Genomic DNA, 12,361 nt, shown 5'->3' with positions numbered 1-12,361 from the left:
CCCAACCTTGAGGTGGATCAGGAAGATGTGGTTGCGGTCCCTGATGCTCAATCTCGTCTGATGATGATCGTGTATATTGTCTGATTGATGATGTCGGTATGCCCTTGGGAGATTCCTTTGATCCGGAACCATCCAAGTAAGTGTGGTAATAACACCATCTTTTCCTTTGTTATTCGCCCTTAATTCCATTCATTTATCCTAATGCCATCTTTAATTGTTGTTTACATGCAGGAGATATTCCAGATAATATTGGTGTTCCCCCTGTGCCTCCGTCTTCCAATATAGGACGGGCTTCTAATAGTGTGGATGTTCAGATAGATGATGACGAGGAGCCTTATGGGAATGTAAGAGCCGTTGATTTAGATGACGACTGTCCAGTTGCAGCATTGAGTGAAGAAGATATGTAGCGCATCAGACTTTTTTGTTCTGATCGTGATCCTCTAGTTCATGAATCCATCGATCTCAGTCGTTCTCGTAGTGCTTATGCAGAAGGCTAGATCGTCAGAAGCAGAAAAGACAACCGATTTTGAGACGTTGCACCACGAGCACATCGATATGTGGGACCTTTTATGTAGGTTTTTTAGTGTGTTTCCGTATAGGCTTTTCAGTGTTCTTTGATATAGGCTTTTCAGTTATAGGTCCGTAGGGCCGTAGGCTTTTCAGGTGCATTTATGACGCCACGTATCAGGTTGTAAACCTGCATCGGTCTATATGTACACATTGTTGGATGCATTGTTTCGAACTTTGAAAGCAAGAGACACTATGTCTGGAGGGTCATATAGTGGAAAGGGTTTTGACACTGGAAGAGGGAAGGGAGGAAGGAAGGAAGGGACCTCTAATTGTGCACTGATTCACATTGCAACTGCCCTTGTTACAGGAACAAGGGACCTCCGTCACCGCCGCCGCCGCCACCTGCAATGGGAGGATACTATGGAGAAGGGGCAACACAATTTGCCATGTGGGGAGAGTACTAAGAGTAACCTGTCTTATTCACATGCTACATCCATATGTTTGTTATTTGATTTAATTACCTAAGGTATGTTAGGTTTAGTCCAGGACCTCTTTACCGTTGTTTTGTATCGGTCCTCACATGGCACTACATATGTTGTGCGTGTTCAATTATGTAATGCACTAATTTGTTAGTCTTGATTCCATTACATTACCTATTGAGATCATGGAAGATGCAATAAATGACAACAAAAAAGATGCAATAAATGATAAAAAAAGTTAAGTACATGAGAACACAATAACAAGATTATTACTTGAATAAACCATACAACTAGCAGATCTTTCATACTACTGAGTACAACAAGGTCACTTTCCCTTAATGCATCTGGATTCTTCTCCATTGCTGTCTTCGCATGGCGAACATGCTCCAGCTTGTGTTCCTTCTCCTCCTTCTGCTGAGCAGCATGCCTTCTTTCCAGCTCTTCTTTCCGGTATTTTCCTGTTGTCTCCGCTTGCCGTATCTGCTCCAACAACTCCTTCCGCTCGGTATCCCACTCCTTCATTCTACGCAGATACTACTTATCCTCCTTTTTGATCTCAGTGTCGATCCACTGCTCAAAGTAACAAAGCGGGGGAGGGGTCTGCAACACATTAAGATACACACCTGCTATTACTCATGAGGCATACATGATTCTGTATGACAATAAAAATATTATAAAAAATAAATATTCTTACCAGCAACCAATGCGAATCTGACAAGGAGTAAGGTCGAATGCATAATTTTCGCACATCCAATACCTCTGGTTATATGATTTCTTTTCATCTGACTTGGCTACCTTGCAAGGATCACTCCAGAAGTACATCGGTATAGGAACACCACTAGACAGCGGCAAACGGGTGAAGGTTGTTCCAGTCATCACCTTTGGTTTACTAGATTTACCACGCCTAGGCATCTAAGGTTGCATATTACACATATTAATAATCAAACCCTAAAGCTTAAGCAATTACACTGAATAATATATATAATATAGATCAAATCAATAGGTAAAAATTGATGAGGGGAGAGAGGATGGCTTGCTCTTGAAGATCTATGGATCAAATCAATGTTTTCAAGGTCAAATACGTCGATTGATGAGGTTGGGCGGGTGGGGGAGAGACGGAAAAACCGAGACGGGGTAAGAAATATGGGCGGAAGGCTCGGATAGGGAAAGATGGGCGTGCTATATGGCAGCCTGCTCGGCGCCACAATCTGCGGCGCCGAGCTTGGCGCCACGACCCACGACGTCGAGCTCTGCGCCAAGTGGTGGGCACGTGGCGTCTCGGCGCCATGGCTCATGGCGCTGAGACGTATTACCTCGGCACCGTGACTCACGGCGCCAAGCTCTGGGTCCAAATTCGGAAATACGTTCTCCAAATGTCTAAATGTATTTTTTTTCAAAAAAGGTTCAAATGCAAAAAGTACGGCCTGAGCGGCGGCGGTTTGCGAGAAGGCGGGAGGCAGCGTGGCTGGGGCGAGGAGATCCAACATTCCAACTAAATAGGGCCCGCTCGACGGCTCTCGAATCGGACTCCCGAACTCAACTTGGGCCTTCGGAATCGGCGACCCCGCCAGCCCACAAAAGCAGGGAATTTCTGCCTTCGGAATCGGCGACACGCGCGACAGTCCGCGACACGGCGACAGCAGGGAATTTCTGCCTCCGGTTTCCCAAATTTTTATTTCCAAAATATTGTTTTGATTCCGAGAGAGGCTGGAAAATCTTAGCTGGAATAGCAAAGCACCAAAAAACTTCACGAAAATTGATGAAAGTTTGGATTTCGACACGTTTTTCCTTCAAGGTAGAATCAAATGTATCCTAAAATATCGGTCCAATCAGAGACTAAACTTTAGTTCTGTCTTTTGATACCGATTAGATAGATTAAATAAGGGCTGATTGCAAAACTAATTGCCTAAGTCACCACTAATTATCGTGAGGAACCCATTGACGTTAATTAGCTCATGATTAGCATATGTTTACTGTAGCATAATATTATCAAATCATGATCTAATTAGGCTTAATGGATTCGTCTCGCGAATTAGTCTCCATTTATGCAATTGGTTTGTAATTATTCTACATTTAATATTTTCTAATTGGTATCCAAACATTCGATGTGGCAGGACTATGAATTTTAATACGAGGATCCAAACTGCACCTAATTCCTGATCCTAAAAGATTACTTCTATCAATCACTTTCAACTAAATTACAATGAGCTGGATATAGGAAGAGCTGATCGCCTCGAATCAACCCATTTAAATCACATTAATTAGCTTCCTGGCCATCAATCTAGACTCAGATTGATGTCAGGCTATACTCCTACTCTCTTAGCGCTCTTGAAATGCCCTCAAGTTGTCCTCAGCCATCAATCTAACAAGCACTTCAGTGTCAAACCATGAGAGCTAACTATTGTGGTCATCTCTGTGTAGTTGCCATGCCCGCTATCGTGGTCTCCCAACAAGGATGGTATCCGTTACCGGTCGTTAGCGCCCCGCTTGTACAAGAGCTTGGCAAGTGGGCGGTGGTGGAGCGTGACAAGAAGGCAAACGACAAGCTCAAGTTCAATCGAGTGGTCAGTGGTGAGGAGATGGAGCATCCGCAGTTGGGCATGAAGTACCTTTTCATCATTGATGCGTCGGACGACAATGGCGATGATAGAAAGTAGGAGGCGGTGTTGGCTGAGCAAGTCTGGATAGACAGACGCATTCTGATCTCCTTTAACCCAGCTGGATCGATGAGCGTATTGTCACAGTTGGATCGCTGCAAAATATCTGGACGCAAAAATTGAAGCCAATGAATTTACATTTAGGTTGTATCTGTATCAGTATCATCTTATCTGTTATCGATCTCTAGGCATGAAATCTCTGGTACAACTCTATCTCATATATATATGTATGTTAACTCGTGTGGACAATGGTTAACAATGCCTCGTTGTTGCATTCCTTGTCTTTGGCTTTGATTGTAGTATTCACAATGTGGCAGGAAAACTACCTTGTCTTAGTAAGAGAGAAAAATCCTATAAAACAATGTACTTGTTTTTCAACATTTTAAGAGGACATGCCACATCAATTTTCAAAAATCAGTGCAACAGTTTTTAAAAATGTATTCAAAAGTTACATGTGACTTTTTTTGGACACTCTATATGACCTAATCCGAGCACTAATTAAATGAGCTATATTGTGTCCTCTACTATATTGTCCTACACTGCGATCTGGAACTTGCAATGTCACACGAAATTAGTGAATACCCAGCTATGAGAACCAGCCTCCTTGTGTCTACCACTGTGATAGGTGATAGCTTTTCAAAAGCTTTGCTAATTTCCAGTGTTAAATGGAAGCGTGCATATTCTTTTCAACTGCTATGGTAGGAAACCCACACTAGGGGGAATGAATATTTCTCTAACTAGATTCTAATTTCTACGGCACGGTGCAAACGCGGACCTTAATTCAGTTATTTTAGCGGGTTAAGTGTTTCCTTGGGTATCCTTGACGCGAACACGACTCCGTGGCCCAATGGATAAGGCGCTGGTCTACGGAACCAGAGATTCTGGGTTCGATCCCCAGCGGAGTCGTTGCGTTTTTTTAACTTTTTTGCTTTTATTTTGATCGTTCAAAGTTAATCGACCGCTCAAACTCTTGGAAGCAGTCAATGTTATTAGGAATGACAGTACAGCAGCAGGCCACGCTCCGACTAACGAACGCGACGCGACGCCCGGATCGAGCACCATCGCCTCCTCCTCGGCCGCTTCGCGGTGGCACCCCCGCTCGTCCCCATCCGCAGTCCCGGCGTCGAGACCACTCCCTCCGGCGGTGGGAGCAGGACGCTGCGCCTCCATGACCCGCACGCCTCTTCCGCCGCCTCCTCTCAAGTCCGGGCTCGATTTTCCGGCGAAGGAATAGCAGGCCCGTCCGTCCCGTTCACGTTACGTCTGGGGCCAACACACGCTAATTTTGCCTCTTGAGCAGGCTTGGTTCTGGGCTCCGGCACCTACGGCCCAACTGACAGGAGTACAGATCTGTTGTTGAGCTGATAATTTAGTACCACCTCGGCGACTCGAAGCAGCTAGGCTGCGAATCCATGCGATAGAGGGGCACCTCGACGCGCCGGCGTGAGACCTGGTTGGTTGCTCCTGGCAGCTTGCCCGCCTTTGCCGTCGGCTAATAAAAATAAATAATACCACTTCAACAGATTATAGATTGCTGCCTTATGCAATGAGAACCTCTTTCCCTCTCTCATAAATTTACCTTTTTATTAATCAATTAATCGATTTCACCGCGCATTTCAGACGCATCTTCACGTAACTTTCATATGTTTCCAACTATTAATAATAATCTGCTTTGCCCTTGTAGTCCTCATGGGCTTATCCCACTTCAAAAAATAAAGTTCCCCTGTCTCTGAATTTTCTTCCCGTGTTAAAAAAAGGGATCTCATTAACTAAAGACTATGGCATAACATATTTAGGTTGCAACTCTCCACTAGGATTCATTTAATAACTCCTACACATGTACTGGGATTTTGAGGAAGAGGCTCGAATTATCTGGAGAAATATGAACTGGCAGGATAACATACAAAGAACTCCATTTTTTTTTGGCGCAAAGAAAACTGATCCTTAAAATCATGTCATCCATGATCAATAATTAATTTTTCTAAATCATGACTGTATATATTATAGTAGAGCTTATTGGATATGTATCCAATGAATCCAATACATCACATAAAATAGGTAATTATAAATTATAAATGTTGACCGTTTTCTTTTCTACAATCAGAGTAACAAACACCTCAATCTCAAAGTTGCAACAACATCAGATTGAGGACTAGCCCTCTCTGTATATATAGGCTCGAGGCATTGCTTACATCGAACCTGACAATCATACAGTTCAGAAATTGTATGACCAATAGCTAGAGTAAGTTCCGGCATGGGAGAGAGCGGTGGTATAGGTCTCACGTACCTGCTGATCATAATGCTTGCTGTAGTTTTTGGGCGTCTTCCATTGCCTGGAGAATGTAAGACCTAGCTTGCCATTGCACTATATTATGAATTTAGATACCAATTAACATGCAACGTTGCAATTGATAGGCCGTCCTCGGCTACGCGATGCTGGAGCTACAAGGAGCTACCTGAACATGAGTACTAATGCTACTGCAGCCAGCTCCAACTCATTAGATGAGAGCAAGCTAACGCTGCAATTTTGCACCCAGCGGCAGTTGCATTGTGTGCCTGCTGAGGGTGAGCTCTGCTACTGCTGCGAGAACCGGCTGCCAAGCCAGCCGAGATGTTTCCTCAGACCGGAAGAATGCAAAGCCAACTGCCCTTACTGCACCCCCAAGTGCCCATCACCTCCGCCTGAAACATCCATGGATGGAAGCACCAGCATCAGACGCGAGATGATAGAATGATATAGTTTTTTATGATAGGAAGTGATTCCATGCATGATCAATCTTCAGATCGTCAGGATCTAAACAATAATGTTTTGATTTACTGATTTGATATACCAGATATAATGTTAACGATGCTGGTCTGTATCTGTCTTGGTTTCGATCTTATTGTTGTAGATACCTGCACTAACAGGGCTGGGATTTTTGCTCAAGTAGATCGACCTCCCTTGCAGTACCCACAAACTGACGGCTGCGCTGCCCCTCGTCGTCCACTAGAAAACCTTGGGCGTGAGGTTGTCGCGCCATCTTGGACGTAGTCAGCTAGCCAGCCAGGCAATTATTAGAACTCAATATGAAAAGGTACGTACTTTCACTGAAATTCGATACACCTCATTCACTTGCCTGAAAACGAGCACATGAGGGGTTAGGCTCATTTGGGGGCAGAAATTAGAGTGAGGGCTAGTGAAGGAATTCAACATCATGAGAAAGTTAAAAACATCTATGTAACATGTAGGCTGGCTATAAATTTAATAATTGACTATGTATCTTTTTTTTGCAGGAATTTCTTAATTTTCTTTGCATATGTAAACCCGAGGGCCTATAGGTCAGTTCCAACCTGACGAGATCCCAGTAGAGAAGTCACTGATTCGATAGAACCAGGGAGAGGACCCTGATCACCTTGCCAACGAATTCAAGGCCTTAGGAAAATCTAGTAGACTAGAATTATGAAGTACTATCATCTGAAAACTGCAAGCTTTTTTTACAGAAAATGATTTTCTGTAAACCACAATGGCCAGGCTTGTACTCCAATCTGTAAACCTGAATGGGAAGTGAAGCAACAAGGGTTTAAGCTGCAAGAATCAATGCCCATAGTGATCTGCCCTTTCTTGAAACTCTGAATCGAGTGCTTGAATACAAAATATCATAAGTTATATCGAGAGTTAAGGAGAGCAGGGTGAAATTAACACTTCTAATTTTGGTCCAACAGTCCAAATGGATAAGCTGTTTTACTTTAGCTTGCGGTAAAAAAAAAGGTGTTCCTGTTAGGTGCATGGTATGGATACGGTTAAAATATCCAGTAAATGGCAAGGATCCTTAAACAAGTTGCAACTATGATTGACCAGATCATGCACATCCTACTCGATGTAAAAACATTTCCGCTGCAGCTTCACCGCTTGTAACTGTCCATGCACTATAGTATCATTCATTCAAGGGTGACAGAAAAACGAGTAGTGCATTTCAATATATATGCCCAGTTGCCCACCTATATACATTTTAGGAGAGCTGCCGATTATATTAAAAAGCAGATGAAGCCTAGACTGGACAAATAATAAAAGGGAAAAAACTATAAAGCAGCAACAACTACTCAACTCAACTCGCCTGGTTGGATTGGGATGTCAACGCGAGTAAGCACTCAAAACTACCTCCCCGACCGGTTGGATTGGGACATCAACCTGGTCGAAGCCACACCACTGGACAACAGAGGTAGAACAAAGCCTAGCCGCTGCGGCTAACAACCTTCTCGTACCCATGAAGTCGCCGTCAAAACATAGCCCCGCGCCGATAGGGAGACAAGAGAAACAGACCGCACCGCACCGAGAATGCCACCGCCATGCGGGACCCGACGCCGTAGTGCCGTTGCAACACCACACACCATCCGACATAATAAAAACACCAAATCCGGACCTCTCGCAGGCTGCCTCGCAGTCGCCACCATGATAACACAACGCACGGGGGCCATGCCACACCCGCCGTTGGACTCCATCATCGTCGCCTCGCAGATGACACCGCCCGCGGGGGCCACGCCACGTTTGCCATAGTACACCATGCCATAGATCTGTTTATTAAATCGCTGTTAGGATGATGAGCAGTGTCGCCCTGATTCCCAAGATCCCCGCCAAACACTTGAACCGCGCCCGCCGGCCGACAGCATCTCGTTGCACCACCCCCCACGCAGCCTCCGCCGACATGCCAGCAAGTCAAGTTGTCACTTGCACCATCTTCCGACGATGTACCGCACCGGAGTCGCCGAGCAAGGCAGAGCAACCCGCTGCAATCCGCAGCAAGCCTAGTCGTCCCACAATGTCGTTGCTGCGAGCACCGTCCTCCGACGCAGTCCCACGCCACACTGACAGTTGCTAAACAATGCCAGCCGTTGCGGTTTGCTGCAAGCAGCCAAAACCGACACCTATGCAACAACCCATGGCTGCTAACATAACTTCAGACGCCTCCACGTGAGATCGGCAAACCCCTTCAAGCCTGCCACTTGCACCAAGCCACCTTGCCGCGCCACCGGCAGAATCCACCCATGACCAACGGCGAACCGGCAATGCCATAGGCCTAGATGGGTCTCTAAAAACGACGCCTCCAAGGAGGTGATGACGCCAATGGCGCCGCTGTCGCTCATCTAGAAGTGGACAGAGTTTTCACCCAGAGAACCCCGTGCAACAAGGATGGGCTCTAAGATGACGCCCCAACAAGAAGAACGACGCCCAAGGGCACCGTCGCCATCGCCACCAGCAGGAACGCCGGCAAGGCTTTCGCCTGAAGAATCCCCTCCCAAGAAGCATGCTCACAGTCTGGCATTCCGAGATCGCAGCCATGGAAGCCCTCCCGGGGGCGGCGCCGCCGCCGTGCCTCCTCGCGCCGCGGCCAACACGCTCCTTCACACTGCCTCCTTCTAGCCGCACCTCAGCCCCAGCACGGCAACACCAGGACCACGGCCATAGAAGACCCTCCTAGGGCAACGGCGCCACCGTGCCGCCCTGCAACGTGCCGCCGTGCCTACTTGCGCCACGCTGCCGTTCCTCCTCGCGCCGCGCCACCCTCATTATGCCGAGCGCACCCTTGCGCGTGAGGGGGCCGGCGCACGGACCTCTGGCGAGCAGCCCCGGCGGTGGCGAGACGGGGTGCCACCCCACACGCCAGCCTGATCCCACCAGAACCAGAAGTCCTCTCCACGCCGCGCTGGTTCCCACCGTCGCCCGTGGCCTGCTCACCGTCGCGCTGCCTCCTCGCCGCAGACAACCTCCGCCTCCCGGCTGCTGATGCGACGACGAGCCCGCGACGTCAAGCCGGAGCTGGGCTGAGCAAACGCAGCCCTACGACGTGGACCGCCGCTCCTGCCACCTCCGCAACCGTGGGCCGGACCCCGCCACGCCCACTTCTCCCCGGCACCAGCCGCCGCGCCCACCCGCAGCCGCGACCGGCGACAGATCCGGTCCCGCGACCACCGGATCAGGCCGCTGGGGCCCTGGATCCGACCACGCCCGCGCTGCCACCGCCCTCCTGGCGGTGGTCCCCTCCAACCTGCAGCGGCCGCGCCCACTTGACGAAGGGAGAGGAGAGGATACAGCCCCGCCGCCGCCGTCCTCGTGGGCCGCGCAGGCTTCCGGCGGTCGGCTCCGGTGGCGGCGCGGCGATGGGGAGAGGGGAAGGGGGCGCTGGCGGCGGCGTTGGTGGGGGGCGTCCGCTCGTGTCGCCCTACGCGGGGACGACGCGGGGCCTAGGTGTTCGCACCTATATATATGCATTCAAAAGGAGTCCAGAATTCAGATTATAATATTTGGAAAGCTTTTATCAGTACCGGGAACATGCAATTAGTCAATTTTTTTCCTCTGAAAAACAGAAGTTATCAGAATATCACTCTCCTATAACTCTTATCATACAAAAGGATCAGTGCTCACATTACAGAACTCAAGGTGCATACAGCGATGCTCAAACCAAACTAAATCTTAGTGACTTATAATGACTGTAATTTTTTTGTTAATAAACCTGTCAGAAAATAAGATCACAGTTTGGGAAAATGCAAAGAGTACTAGGTTGCAGCACTAAATTCTTTTTTTGGATATTCTAGTTTACAGAAAAACAACTGAAAGCCATGACATGCATACCATTTTCAATTTCTCGTGGAGCTTGTATGTTGCCTTCATGAGTCACAGCTGTAAGTGTGGTGCTCCACGGTTATGCATTTCATCAAATACGTATAGGTCATGGGGTTTTTCAGCTTGCATATAAGCTGTGGCAGCAAGGTGGCTGGGAGCAAAAAATTGCAAAACAATGGGCTGCAGTGGTCGGATATGGGGATCCCCTTTGATACAGAGGAGTAGCATCTCGGCCGGATTGGACGGGATGGGCCCCTTATGAAATGAGGGAGAAAGTGGAAGATGAATCAGAACCGCTCGACCGCTGGGGCCAGTGTACCCAATGTTCGAACACCGACCGCCGGAGTCCTTGGCATCGGGGTCGCCAGCGATGAGGCGCTTGCCGTCAGGCCCCTCGACCGGCGTCACCGTGCTGCCGCCGTCCGGCACCGTGTGGGCTGCGCTCGCCACGGCGCCACCTCCTGGTGCATGCTCGGGTCTTCGCGGCCCGGCGACGTGAGGGAGGGAACGGTCGCCGGCAGGCCACGAAGCACCGAGAAGATGGCCGAGGGGTGGCCCGTGCCTGTGCTTTTTTGACCCTAGATGTTGAATCCGACGGCTGTGGTTTTGGACGCGACATGGCCCAATGACATTGCCCGGTTTAGGTCTGGGAATTGAGTTTAGAGATGGGCACGGCACGAAAGACTCGGCGCTTGCCTTCCCATGCGCGCCACCTCGTCTTCGCGTGCAGCTTGCTGCCACTTCATCTATGCCATTTCTCCGGAGGCGAGCGCTCTGCTGGGCCGGATGTCTATTCGCTACTGGATCGGAAAAGGCTGATTCATGGTCATCCGGGGGAAAAGGCTAAAAGTTTAGCTAGTCATGCGTGCTAATCCTGCAATGTTGGAAGGTTTATATACATTCTGAGTACTCGCTAGCTTTCCAGATAATCTTCCTGCTGATGAAAGATCTACCCTTTGGTCACCCTGGCGATCCAAGTCACCATTTTCAAGGTCTTATTCATGGCGACCCATGGTTGTGTGGAGCAGATGGCCGATCAAGGTCTAGGTGCTCTATTCAAATCTCATTTGGTTCAGATAGCAGTCATCCAGAGTTGGGCCACACACAGAGGAGAGCCATACGCGGGCTTATTTGGGGTGGATACTACTATCATCGGTGTACTTCACATGGCCTGAACTCAAGCAACACGACCATGCTAGCGAGCATCGCCTGCACCACAATGGCAGTGGCAAAAGAGAATTTCCCAGGAACCTTGATTTGTTTCTTGCTTAATCAAAAAGAGATACGGTCCTACCTATATATATATAAATAGGTGACATGACCCTTTGAAACTATAATATCATGAATTATGAAAATCGGTAAATTGCTCGACCTGATCGAATATAATATCTAACTAGTAGCCTCTGAGACCCGCTTCTTTCTTGGCAAGAAAAAATGCCCCCACGTCAGCCCTCACGGAGGCACGGGTGGAACCAAACGTTTGAGCCGCCAGGTCTCCTCCCCTTCACCTCGCCGACGCTAGAGCATGCCATCGGAATCCTTGTGGCCCCGGGGTGGGGGGGGTGGGGGGGCGAGCTTTGTGATAGGGGCTACCGTAGATGGTGGATCTTGCAGGTTTGAGACAAGGGTGGTTCGACGGGGTTACTTAAGCTCTTCTAGGTCAAGTCGGGTCATTTCCTTATATGGTTTTCATGTAATAGTCCTTTTCTGTTTTTTAACACCTCCCACTCTTGGTCCAAGGTGGAGTGGTGTTTTTTTTTGTACTTGGACCTTTTATCTCTCCCTTAATATAAAGATACACATCTCTTCCACGTATTTGAGACAAAAAAGAAACTTGAATTTCATAGTTAAGTTTTATGGAGGACATATCATGTCCATCCTCGTCTCTAGAAAAAGAATCATATTTGCAAACCTTTTGATTCTACTAAAATTGAAACCTATTCCATTTGTGTCATCTACCAGGATATTTCATTGATCATTGTGTTCTGGTGACCAGCAGTATTCCGAAGCAATGAGGGTTGCATTCATCAGGTGAAGGCGAAGCATGACAAGTGAGAAGCATTGCAAGCAAATTGTTAGCAGTCCACACATCGCTGCGTCGAGTGAGAGACAAGGCT

General features: G+C 48.0%; 1 non-coding gene across 1 annotated transcript; it reads left to right on the top strand.

The window, feature by feature from the left end:
* The first annotated feature begins 4,479 nt into the window (after window positions 1-4,479).
* Window positions 4,480-4,552, top strand: TRNAR-ACG. Its single transcript has one exon. It is a non-coding gene; the product is annotated as a tRNA-Arg (tRNA).
* The last annotated feature ends 7,809 nt before the right edge of the window (window positions 4,553-12,361 follow it).

Source organism: Panicum hallii, chromosome 9, assembly GCF_002211085.1.
Source record: "Panicum hallii strain FIL2 chromosome 9, PHallii_v3.1, whole genome shotgun sequence".
Classification (NCBI taxonomy): domain Eukaryota; kingdom Viridiplantae; phylum Streptophyta; class Magnoliopsida; order Poales; family Poaceae; genus Panicum; species Panicum hallii.
The sequence above is the reverse complement of the archived record's forward strand: the minus strand, read 5'-3'. Positions and strand labels throughout refer to the sequence as shown.